Genomic DNA, 12,850 nt, shown 5'->3' with positions numbered 1-12,850 from the left:
TTAAAATTTGAAAATACAGTTCATAGATGGTGAGTGAAAAATACCAAAGAAAATAAAAGACTCACAAATTTTAACTCTTTTTTTTCTGCTCTTCAATATTATATCTCATTAGTATAAAAAAAGCATCAATCAAAAGCTGAATTATAAATTTAAATAATTGGATATTTCTACTTTGATTTACATGAAAGGTTGTCTTGTTTTCATGCATAAAATCTAGCTCTTTTCACATATGTACTAAAATGTAAAATTTAATCAATATGATTTTATTGCCTTTTTAATGTTTGCATTGCTCTTCTCAGTTATAATAACTGTCAATAACTGCTCTGAAAATTCTTTTAATTTCAGACTTTATTTTGACATTTATGTTCCTTTTTATGATTTGTAGGCCATTTAGACTTGCAAACAAACCCAGGAAGACCTAATTGGATGTTTGACAACATGTCCTCAAAGATTAAAAAAAAGAAAGTATTATCACTCTCAAAAGATTATTTTGGTGTATGCATTAAGATATGAGAAACTCTTGGAGTCATAGATATATATTTGAAATGATCAAAAAGGATTCTTGTTGCTCTTTGCTATTATAGCAGAATGCATAAACTGGTTAAAATATTTCAATTCAGATTCATGAATGACTCTTCTTTAGTGTTCTACCTCATTGTTATTCTTGAACCAGTGCTACTGTCATCAATGGAGAGCTAGCTACATACTCAGAAACCCAGATCCTGTCCCAGGACTAGTGACTCCATCTACGCATTAGCAAAACATCCAATCCATGTTTATGCTCATTACAATTTGGGAAGCAATCATCTAACTCAGTGTAAACTTCTCATCTGAGAAATATACAAAATATGCAAATATATTCTTTTACTTTAATTTTACATTTTTTTCTTCACAAAAGTGTAGGGTATACACTTCTTTTGGACTTCTGTTTTCCTCTTTCCTCAGAGTTACATAATACTTTAGATAATCAAGCTTGTACAAAATTATCCTATTGAATCATCTTCGTCATAACCAGTTCTCTTACCTCTATTGGTTTAAGTTAAAACCTCTGTGAATGATCATGTGGTCAAAGTGTCATTTAGACATTTATTCTTTTTTCAGGAACCCTTGACATTCATGGATGTGGCCATTGATTTCTCCCAAGAGGAATGGGAATGCTTGGACCCAGCTCAGCAGAAATTATACAGAGATGTGATGTTGGAGAACTACAGAAACCTGGTCTTTCTGGGTGAGTGAGCTTCCCTTCAGAATCTTGAATCACTATCAGTATTGAATGTTCTTCCTTTTTAGAGTATCTCTTCGTAGTTCCCACTGTGCACAAATGAGTTTCAGATACTTTCATGGAAATATATTGGGAAATTGTTGCTACAGACAGGAAAATATTAATTATATTTCTTTTATGCTTAACCTCATTCTTTCTCATATGATGTACACCCCTCACTTCAGATTTGTCAAAAAAATCAACAGAATTATATATTTTGACCAACCCTTAAAGTACAATGTATTTCCTTATCTTTGATTCATTCCCTTTACTGTTGATAGTTGGAAATTTGCTCAGGATTTGAAGAGTGAAATGTTTTTTATATATTCTAATAGGTGTGTCAAGAAACAATATTTGGAGAAATAATTTTCCAGAATCTGGCCTTACTCTAATAAACACAGTAGTAGGACATAAACATCAGTAATTACAAGAGGATTCCCAACAGTCTTTCCAGTTTTCAGTAAACAATCCTCACTGTCTCCAAGCCATCCCTACTCACCTTTATGAACCAAAGGAAAGATCCATGGAATCTAAAGAGACAAGGGACACTAGATGTTTTAATGAGTTTTTTTTTTTCTTTTCTTTCTTTTTTTTTTTTTTTTTCTGATGTAACCAAGAGATCTGACAAGATAATTGTAAGGAAAAAATGTTTACTTGTGGCTATGATTTCAAAGGTCCTTGACCATAAACTGCCAGAATCCTATTAGTCATGTTCTGTGTTCTGATTGGTGTACAATAATAATCCATTTATACTTAGACAAATTACTAAAAATAATAAACTTATTACTGTTAATTTGTAAGTTGTTTTCTCTAGTTTTTATAATTGTTTTCCCTACTTTTTTATTTGAGTTAATTTTTGGTTCATAGATTTTTATTGTGACATGCTTTAAAGTCTGCCCATATTCTCTTTATATATTTTATGGTTATTATACCATTAAATTGGGATTATATGCAGCATTTTAAGTTTAAACTACATTATGTGTTGATATTAAATTTACTTAAATTCCATATAAAAATCAACATCTTTGCATGTCTTCTTAAAGTCATTATTGATTTCACAGCTACTTTATATTGTACACTAATTTACAGGTTTATGAGAGCCTCGACTTTGTCTTTGAAATTCTATAGCAAAATTGTGTTATGTATCATCATTACAGTGTAGTAGAATTCATATTTGTGTGTATTTGTTCTTTACCAGAAAATTTTGAGATTTCAAATGATTTATTTTGTGAAGATTTATTTTACATTCAATAGAATGGATTATAGAATTTCTCATAGGAGAAGTCTAGAAGTCAGAAACTTTTTTAGCATTTGTGTATCTTGATAAGCTTTCTTTTTCTTTACTATTGAAAAATACTGGTTTTGCATACAGTATTTATGGATGTTAGTTTTTTTCTCTTTCTTTTTTTCATTCATTGGATTATATATTCCAATTCTTTTCTGGAAGTCTTCCAGTAAAAAAAATCAACTAATATTTATATAGATGACCTTGTAAGTGATACATCTGTTATCTTTTGATCCTCTCAAAATTTGTAAGTGAATTTTGAAATTTTGATTATATGTGCTTTATTTTCAAAGTTTTTATGCTTATCCCTTGCTTCTTACTGTTTGATAGCTTTCCTTCCTCACATTTTAAATTTCTCTGACCTCATTTATTAAGGAATATTATGTACATAATTTCTGCTGATTTCTATTAGCAACATTTTTCTCTGTTTCATTTACTTTCTTTTATAATTTATATTTTTAATTTTTATTAATTTAAAAAAATTTACAGACTGCATTTTGATTCATTGTGCACAAATGGGGTACATCTTTTTTCTGTTTGTGCTCAATGTAGATTTATACCATTCATGTAATCATATCTGTACATAGGGTTGGGATCTCTGTATCATTCCACCATTTTTATACCCCTCCCTCTCATTTCCTTCTGCATAATCTAATGTTCCTCCATTCTTTTCTCACCCCCCACCTCCCCACCCCCATTATATATCATAATCCCTTATCAGGGAATACATTCAGTCTTTGGTTTTTTTTGGTATTGACTTATGTCATTTAGCATGATATGCCCCAATTCCATCCATTTATCTACAAATGCCATAATATTATTCTTCTTTATGGCTGAATAATATTCCATTGTCTATATATATATATATATATTGCAGTTTCTTTATCCATTCATCTTTTGAAGGGCATCTAGGTTATTTTGACAATCTAAATATTGGGAATTAAGCTGCTATAAATATTGATGTAGCTGTGTTACTGTAGTATGCTCATTTTAAATCCTCTGGGTATAAACCAAGGAGTGGGATAAGTGGATAAAAAGGTAGGTCCATTCCAATTTGAAACTCCACCAGCAATGTAAAAGTGTGCTTCTTTCCTCAAATCCAGGGCAACATTTATTATTCTTTGATTTTTGTCTGTCTTTTTTTTTGTTGTGGTGCTGGGGATTGAGCTCAGGGCCTTGTGCTTGCAAGGCAAGCTGTCTACCAACTGAGCTACATCCCTAGCCCATTATTTGTATTTTTGGTAGTAGCCATTCTAATTGGATTAAGATGAAATTGTAGAGTTGTTTTAATTTTCATTTACTTTAGTTCTTCAGTAGCAATTTGAATATCACAAAAATGGTTATTAATCTTGTTTAGTAAATTCATAACTTTCACATTCTTATTATCTTTTTCTCATTGTTTTATATTGTTGCTTTGATTGACCCAAGTTTCTCTTTTTTCTTTGTGTGCTCTTATTTCCACTGAGATTTTTCTACTTAAAACCAAGCGTACAGTACATGCTTATAATTATTCTGAAAATATTTGGAAATTACTAAATAAATAAACAATAGGTCAGATAAAATGACATGTGCCTGTAATTCCAGATAAGTGGGAGTCTGAGTCAGAATGACTGCATGTTTCTTGGTGAAATTCTGTCTCAAACGTAAACAATCTAGAAAATGCCTGGGGGGACTGCAGTTGAAGCTCAGTGCTAGAGCAGTTTCCTACCATGTGTGATCTTGTGGTTTTATCCTCAGCACCCCATGAAATCTAAGAAGAAAAATTTTGAAAAAGGTAAGAGGGACTAGTGAAGTAATTCAGTGGAAAACTGCCCCTGTATTCAATCCCCATTAAAGAAAAGAAGAGGGAAAAAATAAGGTAAAAAGTCAATTGTTACATCACCTGATTCGTGAAATCTGAACAAGTTGAATTTAGGAGCTGTGATTTGATATATATATTAGAGGTAATGTCAGTCAAAGTTTTCATTTTATTTTACTTTTTGTTGTGCTGGGGATTGAACCCAGGGCCTTTGGTTGCAAGGCAAGCACCCTTCCAACTGAGCTATATCCCCAGCCCTGCATTTTTTATTTTAATGGGCAAAAGTCAAGTGTTTGTACAACATGGTGGGTGTAGTTTATTATATTATTCTGTTTATTTTGAATTGGGAATTGAACCCAGTGGACTTTCCCACTGGTCAATACCATCAGCCCTTTTTCATTTTTGTGTTTTAGTTAGCATCTTGCTAAATTGCTGAGGTTGGTCTTGAATAGGCACTCCTTCTGTCTCAGCCTCCTGAGTCACGGGGATTATAATTGTGTGCCAGCCACAGTGCCTGAATAATATATTGTATTCCTTTTTTTTTTTTAAAGGATTTACAAATATTTTATTGGTGGTTTTACTTAATGATGCATGCATAGAATACAAATAAATCAGCACTTAAAAGGAAGCATTAATCTTTATAGAAGTGTAATATATTTACATATATTGACTAGTTTTGTATGTTAGCAATTACAAAAAAATGTAAAACTTTCATTCTGAATATACTTTGAATTCGAGGTTTGTTTGTTCGTGTTTTGCTGTAGTTATACCAAGAATGATCATGATTAATTTTGTTTGTATCTAACCGAAAAGCAAGACTTTGCAAGATGATCCTGAAACAAAACAGTAAATCAGAAATTTTAAAGCAGCTTTTCAGGGGAAGATAAAGTCATACAAAAGAAAAAAGTTTCTATTCCAGATATATAAATGCAATGGAGGAAATATCAAGGAGCAAAAAAATCACAAGTACCAATTTTACTCTTTGATTTCTAATTCTAGCTACAATTCAACTAACAGTAACTTAATGCTGTTCTAGAAAATAAAACCATTAATTCTTTCACTACAATTTTCAGACTTTACTCAATGAACAATTATTAAAAATTCAGATTTTTTGTTTTAACAGAAGAAATGATTTATACTTATATAAACATTAACAAAAGAGGTCTTCAAACACACTGCTGAAAGCCACAATATAATTTGGGGGCCAGATTTCAATGTACACAATGTTATGAGTGATAAAGAGATTATGACAGTACAGTATGGCTCAGGGCTGTTGATTAAGTACTCCACCTGTTCCTATGTGGATAGGACTGCAATGACAACTCTGCCAGGCCTCTAAACAGGACTGCCCATGAAATAATTATGACATAACTGTGATGCACAGCTAGCTTATAGAACTGATGTTTCCACTGTAATAGCACTACACAATTCTAGTGACATTAAATATTAGAATTATGTCTCCCTGCTAACTATTCAGCAGAAAAAGAATTTTCTGACTGCATTTCTGATGAACAGGACACCTCTAAAATACACACAAGGGGAAAGTAGAAAGTGAACTCCTGAACCTAATTTTTCACAGACACTAACAAGCAAGGCAGTTTTCAATAAATCAAGATCACCCTGAAGCAAAGATTAAATCAATCAGTTCTGAAGAAAATACAGCTCATTGTGAAAGTTTTGTTTCCTTTTTGATTAGACTTCAAAATGTTAAAATAAACCATATTCTAACAATGTTAGTGTGCCACACAGGATTTTAAAACTGTACTCTGATTTCAAAGGTTTTGTCTTTTCTCCAGAGAAAGTAAATAAAAAGAAAAAAAGGAGCTCTTACAAAAGTAAACAAAACTAAACCCCCACCCCAAATATTCATAAAGGAAAGGCTTTTTTTCTTTCCAGATACTTCAATTGTTCCAAGATCAGTGTAAGGTTTCCACCCTAAGAACTTCTACTCTCTTCCTTTAGCTTCTATTCTCTAGTCATTTGTGCGTTTTTATTAAAGAAGGCTATGGGCAGATTTTCTTAAGAAGCCAGGTTGAGTCAGAGGTAGCATTAGGATGCACTATAGTTGACTACAGTATGAAGTTCAAATGAACACATTATTCTTCTAAAAGGATGACAATAAGTAAAAGTGCATAAAGAAAAATGATCAGCTCTCACTGCCTTGCACTATGAAAAGTTCTGAGAAACTGGAAATCATTGTTGGGAGTCAAGAAATAGGCATTGGTCTCACTTCTTTGAGCTCCTTTTATGTACCAGTTCAGGCTGGTTGTCCATGAAGGGCACCACTCCACTCTCCTGGTAGGCAATGCCAAGAGACAGCAAAGCAATGGCAAAGATCAGGAGCAGGACCCTCCAGAAGCCCAGATCCTCTACAAATTCCTGCCAAGTCATTCAAAAGCTGAACAGGATCCCTTCAGCTGGCTGTAGGGTGGGATTGAGGAGAGAATGGTTTTCCGTGGTACTTTACTCTCAGACATCTGCATGGTCTCCAGTTTCAAGTGCGTTCCTCTGTGAAATCCTTTTACCTCCTGTTATTCCAAACATTCCAGCAATCAGATGACATCTTTATTCACTCCCCTGCACTTTTCCAGAACTAAAAGAGTTGCACCTTGATGTTTGCATATATCAATTTTGATTCCATTGGAAACTAAGGATTGAATGGAATCCACATGGCCACAGAGACCAAGAGCTGTATCTGTTTGATAATCTATAGTCAGCAGATCAGCACCAAATTTATGCAACAACCTGCAGATGGCTACATTCCCTTCTGCTGCTGCAAGGTGAAGGCCTGTCCTGCCTCTCCTGTTGTGGACATTTCAGTCAAAGCCACTTTCCAGAACCATCTTAGAATAGGTAATGTCTCCATCAATACAGGCTTGTAGCAATGACACATTAGTTGGAGAAGAATCATTTACAAAAACCTAGGATCTTGTCCTAATGTGGATGGAATATGGATCAGCTGTAAGATTAGACCTTTCCTCTAGTGGTCACTCAGCTGTTTCTCTGAATACTTAAGCAGGATCAACAAAAGTATTCAGTAAATGTCGGCAAGAATTTGGGAGACAAGCAGCAGTGATAGCAGCAGCACCTCTCTGCAGGTTGCAGATGGAGTAGGGCCCAGCCACTCGTACATTGTGTTTTTAATGAGTGCTACTAGAATGTATGTAACATTTACTAAAAATAAATCTAATTATGTAAAATAATGCATGTATTAATTTGTTATGTTTTGTCATTTGTGCCATAGAACATGAAGTACATAAAAAGTTATTAGTGTAATCAAGTAATAAATAACAAAAAGTATGAACATTAAAAAAATCAGTCCTTTCTGTTGATTTCTATGCTTTGACTTCATTCCAGTCATACTGAAATGAACTGTGATAGGCTTTTGTTGCCCCTCAATCCTTTTTTTTTTTTGCTGTACCTTCTCTAGATATTTGTGTACATTTCCTCCACTGTACATGTACATATTTCTTCTTAAGCAATAATTCTTTAAACTTATGATACATCATCTCTGCCACTGTTATCCTAAATTTACCTGTTATCTCCAGCTCTCTGTGGAGACAAAAACTAGTTTGCATAAATTTGTCAAGAAAATCATAGCTGTTTGTTTCACACTTCCCTTTTGCTCATGGGAGAATAAAGGGGTTCATAGGTTTTTCTTATTGCACAATGTCCCACTGTGGTTTGGGAATGACTCTGTTGAACAAAATAACACATTTTCCTTTTTCTAATACATGACTCTATTGTGCTCATCTGAGGTTCTGTAAAATCAAAGATAGTTTGGAAGTTCTCACAAGTCAATCTTTTCAGTGCATTTTTATGAGGTTTATTTTTTATTTGTTCCTAGTAATATATGACATTCAATTCCATTTTGATAAAATTTAACAAGCAGGATTTATATGTTATTCTAATTAGGACCAATTCTTGTGGGTGGTCATGCTGGTGAAATTCACTTATGGATTGTCATATGTGTACATAGAAAAGTTATGTTAGATTTATTCTACTGTCTTTTCCATTCCTACCCTCCATATGCCATGATTTCTTTATTCATTCATTTGTTGATGTGCTTCTAGGTTTGTTCCATACCTTACTTACTGTGAATTGTGCTTTTTTAAACATTAATGTGGTTGTCATTGCAGTATGCTCATTTTAAATAGTTTGGATATGTTGAAGTAGCATAACTGGGTCAAACAGTGGTTCCATTCCTAGTTTGTTTTTACCAGGAATTGAACCCAGAGGTGCTTAACCACTGAATTGCATCTCGAGTCCTTTTAATGTTTTATTTAGTGACAGGATCTCACGGAGTTGCTAAGGGCCTCAGTATGTTCCTGAGACTGCTTTTGAACTCATGAACCTCCTGCCTCAGACTCCAATGCTCATCCCTCATTTTTGAGGAATCTCCATTCTGCTTGCTCAAATTTCCATCCTACTTTTCCCCTCATCTGTGCCAACATTTGTTGCTACATGTATTCTTGGTAATTCCCATTCTGAGTGGAGTATGGGGGAATCTCAGTATAGATTTATTTTGCATTTCTCTAATTACTAGAGATATTGGCCTTTTTTATATATTTGAACATCTTTTCTATTTCCTCTTTTGAGAAGGACATGTTAAGATGTTTTACCCATTTATTTATTAGGTCTTTTGGGTATTTTAATCTATCAGTTCATTACAATCTTGGATTTGCTTTACTGTTCCCTTTCTGATGTGTTCACATTGATAATAACTTCTCTTTTTTTGCAAAGTATATTCACAAAGTGTAGCAAGTAAAATAATTTATTCCTTTGATTTATTTCAGTGATGTATTCTCATCAAACCCAAGAATTTTCATCAGAGCTGGGAATACAGTGTTCATTCCATCAGGTGATAAAAGGAAGGTATGGAAACTGTGGCATTGAGAATGTATTCTTAATGAAAGAATGGAAATGTGTGGAGGAGAGTAATGTTCAGGACAATTGTCATTGTGAATATAATAGTTGTGAGATAGCTACAAAATAAAGTTTGTTTTCTCACAAAATGATATCAAGAATATATGAAGTCTCAGAAAACACCTCAATTTTGATAATCAGTTTTAAGGAAGGTTTTGAGTGTCTTGAAAATTTATATCCATTGAATTTTTGATAAGATAACCTTGTGAAATGATGAGGATGTGGGGAACATGGTACACTCATAGATTGCCTGTGGGGCTGCAAATTAGTGCAGCCACTCTGGAAAGCAGTGTGGAGAATCCCTAGAAAACTTGGAATGGAACTACCATTTGACTCAGCTATCTACTCCTTGACCTAAACCAAAGGACTTAAAATCAGCATATTATAGAGATGCAGCCACATCAATGTTCATAACTGCTCAATTCACAATAGCCAGATTGTAGAACCAACCTAGATGTCCTTCAATTGATGAATGGATAAAGAAACTGAAGTATATAAATACAATGGAATATTACACAGTCATAAAGAATAATAAAATTATGGAATTACAGGCAAATGGATAAAATGGGAGAATATCATGCTAAGTGAGATGAGCCAATCTCAAAAATCCAAAGAACAAATGATCTCCCTGAACAGTAGATGATGACACATAGTGGGGTGTGGGAAGGAGGTAAGAATGTAGGAAAGAGGAACTTTATAGAGGGGTGGGAGGGGTGGGGGGAAGGGAAATATTATGGAATGAATCAAACACTATTATCCTGTGTTAAAGTATGACTACACAAATGATATGCTTTTACTTCATGTAGAGGAACAGTATGTATCCCATTTATGTACAATAAAAAGAAGTTTAAAAAAATAAATAAAAATAAAAAAGTGAAATGAAATTTGAAAAATACGAAATAAAATCTATTGTATGCTTCAGTTCATAACAATGAACATTTGAAATGTAGAATTTGTATAAATTTTTACTCAAATACTTTTGTAGACAATAGATTTAGTAATATAAATCTATATTACTGAATATAAAATGAATTACTAAGTATGATCAGTTTTTTTAACATAATGAAGCATTAGTCGTTCTACATTCAACAAACAGTTCTTCCTTGTGTCCAAATGTAACATTTTAATGAATGTAGGAAGATCTGTACTTATACCATATTACTTGAGAAACAATCAGATGTAGCTATTTGGTGATAATTCTACATTTATCATAAAACTTTCAAGACCTTTTAGCTAGTTCAGTACCCTAAATAAATATGAGTGCATTTCTTTGGTGAAAAATATAAGAAATGCAGTGAAACTCACAAATATTTAATATTTTTTAAATTCTAGAAAAATCATTGTGAACATTTTACAAAGAAGCTTTACAAAGGCAACAAATGCAAACAAGTATTTCATCAGTGCTCAAAATTTATCATTCCAAGCATCCATATTCAAGAAAGGATTGCAAATATCAACAATGTGGAAAAACTTTAAATAAAATCACAAGATTTAATCAGTGCAAGAAAATTTATGTTGGAAAAATGCCATACAGATTTAAGAAATGTGGTCAAGCATTTAAGGAATTCTCAACCCTCTATCACAATAGTGATAAACCCTACAGATGTGAAGATTGTGGTAAAGGTTTTAATCAAAGGTCATGCCTCACTAATCACAAGAAGAAACATGCTGGAGACAAGCCCTATTCTTATAAAAAATGTGTGAGATGGAATCTTAGTGTAGTTTTGATTTGCATTTCTCTTATTACTAGAGATGTTGAACATTTTTTCATATATCAGTTGATTGCTTGTACATCTTCTTCTGTGAAGTGTCTGTTCATTTCCTTAACCCATTTGTTGATTGGATTATTTGTATGCTTGGTGTAGAGTTTTTTGAGTTCTTTATAGATTCTGGAAATTAGTGTTCTATTTGAAGTATGAGTGGCAAAGATATTCTCCCACTCTGTAGGCTCTTTCTTCCCATTGCTGATAGTTTCCTTTGCTGAGAGAAAGCTATTTAGTTTGAATCAATCCCAGTTATTGATTCTTGCTTTTATTTCTTGTGCTATGGGAGTCCTGTTAAGGAAGTCTGATCCTAAGCCAACAAGGTGAAGATTTGGACCTACTTTTTCTTCTATAAGATGCAGGGTCTCTGGTCTGATTTCAGGTCCTTGATCCATTGTGAGTTGAGTTTTGTGCACGGTGAGAGATAGGGGTTTAGTTTCATTCTGTTGCATATGGATTTCCAGTTTTCCCAGCACCATTTGTTGAAGAGGCTATCTTTTCTCCATTGCATATTTTTGGCACCTTTGTCTAGTATGAGAAAATTGTATTTATTTGGGTTTGTGTCCATGTCCTCTATTCTGTACCATTGATCTACCTGTCTATTTTGGTGCCAATACTATGCCGATTTTCTTACTATTGCTTTGAAGTATAGTTGAAGTTCTGGTATTGCGATACCCCCTGTTTCATTCTTCCTACTAAGGATTGCTTTAGCTATTTTGGGTTTCTTATTCTTCCAGATGAATTTCATGATTGTTGCTCTTTTTCTGTGAGCTACGTCATTGGGATTTTAATTGGAATTGCATTGAATCTGTATAGCACTTTTGGTAGAGTGGCCATTTTGACAATATTAATTCTGTCTATCCAAGAACATGGGAGATCTTTCCATCTTCTAAGGACTTCCTTAATTTCTTTCTTCAGTGTTTTGTAGTTTTCATTGTAGAGATCTTTTACCTCTTTGGTTAGATTGATGCCGAACTATTTTATTTTTTTTTGAGGCTATTGCAAATGGAGTTGTTTTCCTCATTTCCCTTTCAGCTGTTTCATTGCTTGCATATAAAAATGCTGTAGACCTATGCGTGTTGATTTTATAGCCTGCTATTTTGCTGAATTCATTGATGAGGTCTAGAAGTTTTCTGGAGGAGGATTTTGGATCCTCTAAATATACAATCATGTCATCCGCAAATAGTGACACCTTAAGTTCCTCTTTTCCTATTCGTATCCCTTTAATTTCTTTAGTCTGCCTAATTGCTCTGGCTAGAGTTTCGAGAACAATGTTGAATAGAAGTGGAGAAAGAGGACATCCCTGTCTTGTTCCTGTTTTTAAAGGGAATAGTTTCAGTTTTTCTCCATTAAGAATGATGTTGGTCATGGGCTTAGCATAAATATCCTTTACAATGTTCAGGTATATTCCTACTATCCCTATTTTTTCTAGTTTTTTGAGCATGAAGGGGTGTTGTACATTGTCAAATGCTTTTTCTGCGTCAATTGAAATAACCATATGATTCTTATCCTTAAGTCTATTGACATGATGGATTACGTTTATTGATTTACGGATGTTAAACCATCCTTGCATTCCAAGAATAAACCCCACTTGATCGTGGCGCACAATTTTCTTAATATGTTTTTGGATACGGTTTGCCAATATTTTGTTAAGGATCTTAGCATCTATATTCATCAAGAACATTTGTCTAAAATTTTCTTCCCTTGATATGTCTTTTCCTGGTTTTGGTATGAGGGTGATATTAGCTTCATAGAATGAGTTCGGTAGGGTACCCTTCTTTTCTATTTCCTGGAATACTTTGAGAAGTATTGGAATG

General features: G+C 33.4%; 1 long non-coding RNA gene and 1 pseudogene across 3 annotated transcripts in view; one reads left to right on the top strand and one right to left on the bottom strand.

Annotated features, from left to right (window-relative positions):
- The window catches only part of LOC306650421, a 75,963-nt gene that overhangs the window by 40,060 nt on the left and 23,053 nt on the right, over window positions 1-12,850 (top strand). Inside the window, exons 2-3 of one of the 2 annotated variants that reach the window (XR_013760924.1) lie at window positions 1,102-1,228; window positions 9,141-9,219. This is a non-coding gene — a long non-coding RNA (uncharacterized lncRNA). Of the gene's footprint in view, window positions 1-1,101; window positions 1,229-9,140; window positions 9,224-12,850 lie in introns of those variants that run through there. The other variant, XR_013760925.1, reaches the window with a different exon arrangement.
- Window positions 6,250-7,804, bottom strand: LOC306650457 (ankyrin repeat domain-containing protein 46-like; annotated as a pseudogene). Its single transcript has 2 exons — window positions 7,766-7,804; window positions 6,250-7,265 (listed from the first exon to the last, which is right to left on the bottom strand). The product of its transcript is annotated as an ankyrin repeat domain-containing protein 46-like (transcript).

This window comes from Sciurus vulgaris, assembly GCF_902686455.1.
Source record: "Sciurus vulgaris genome assembly, chromosome: 19".
Taxonomy (NCBI): domain Eukaryota; kingdom Metazoa; phylum Chordata; class Mammalia; order Rodentia; family Sciuridae; genus Sciurus; species Sciurus vulgaris.
The sequence above is the reverse complement of the archived record's forward strand: the minus strand, read 5'-3'. Positions and strand labels throughout refer to the sequence as shown.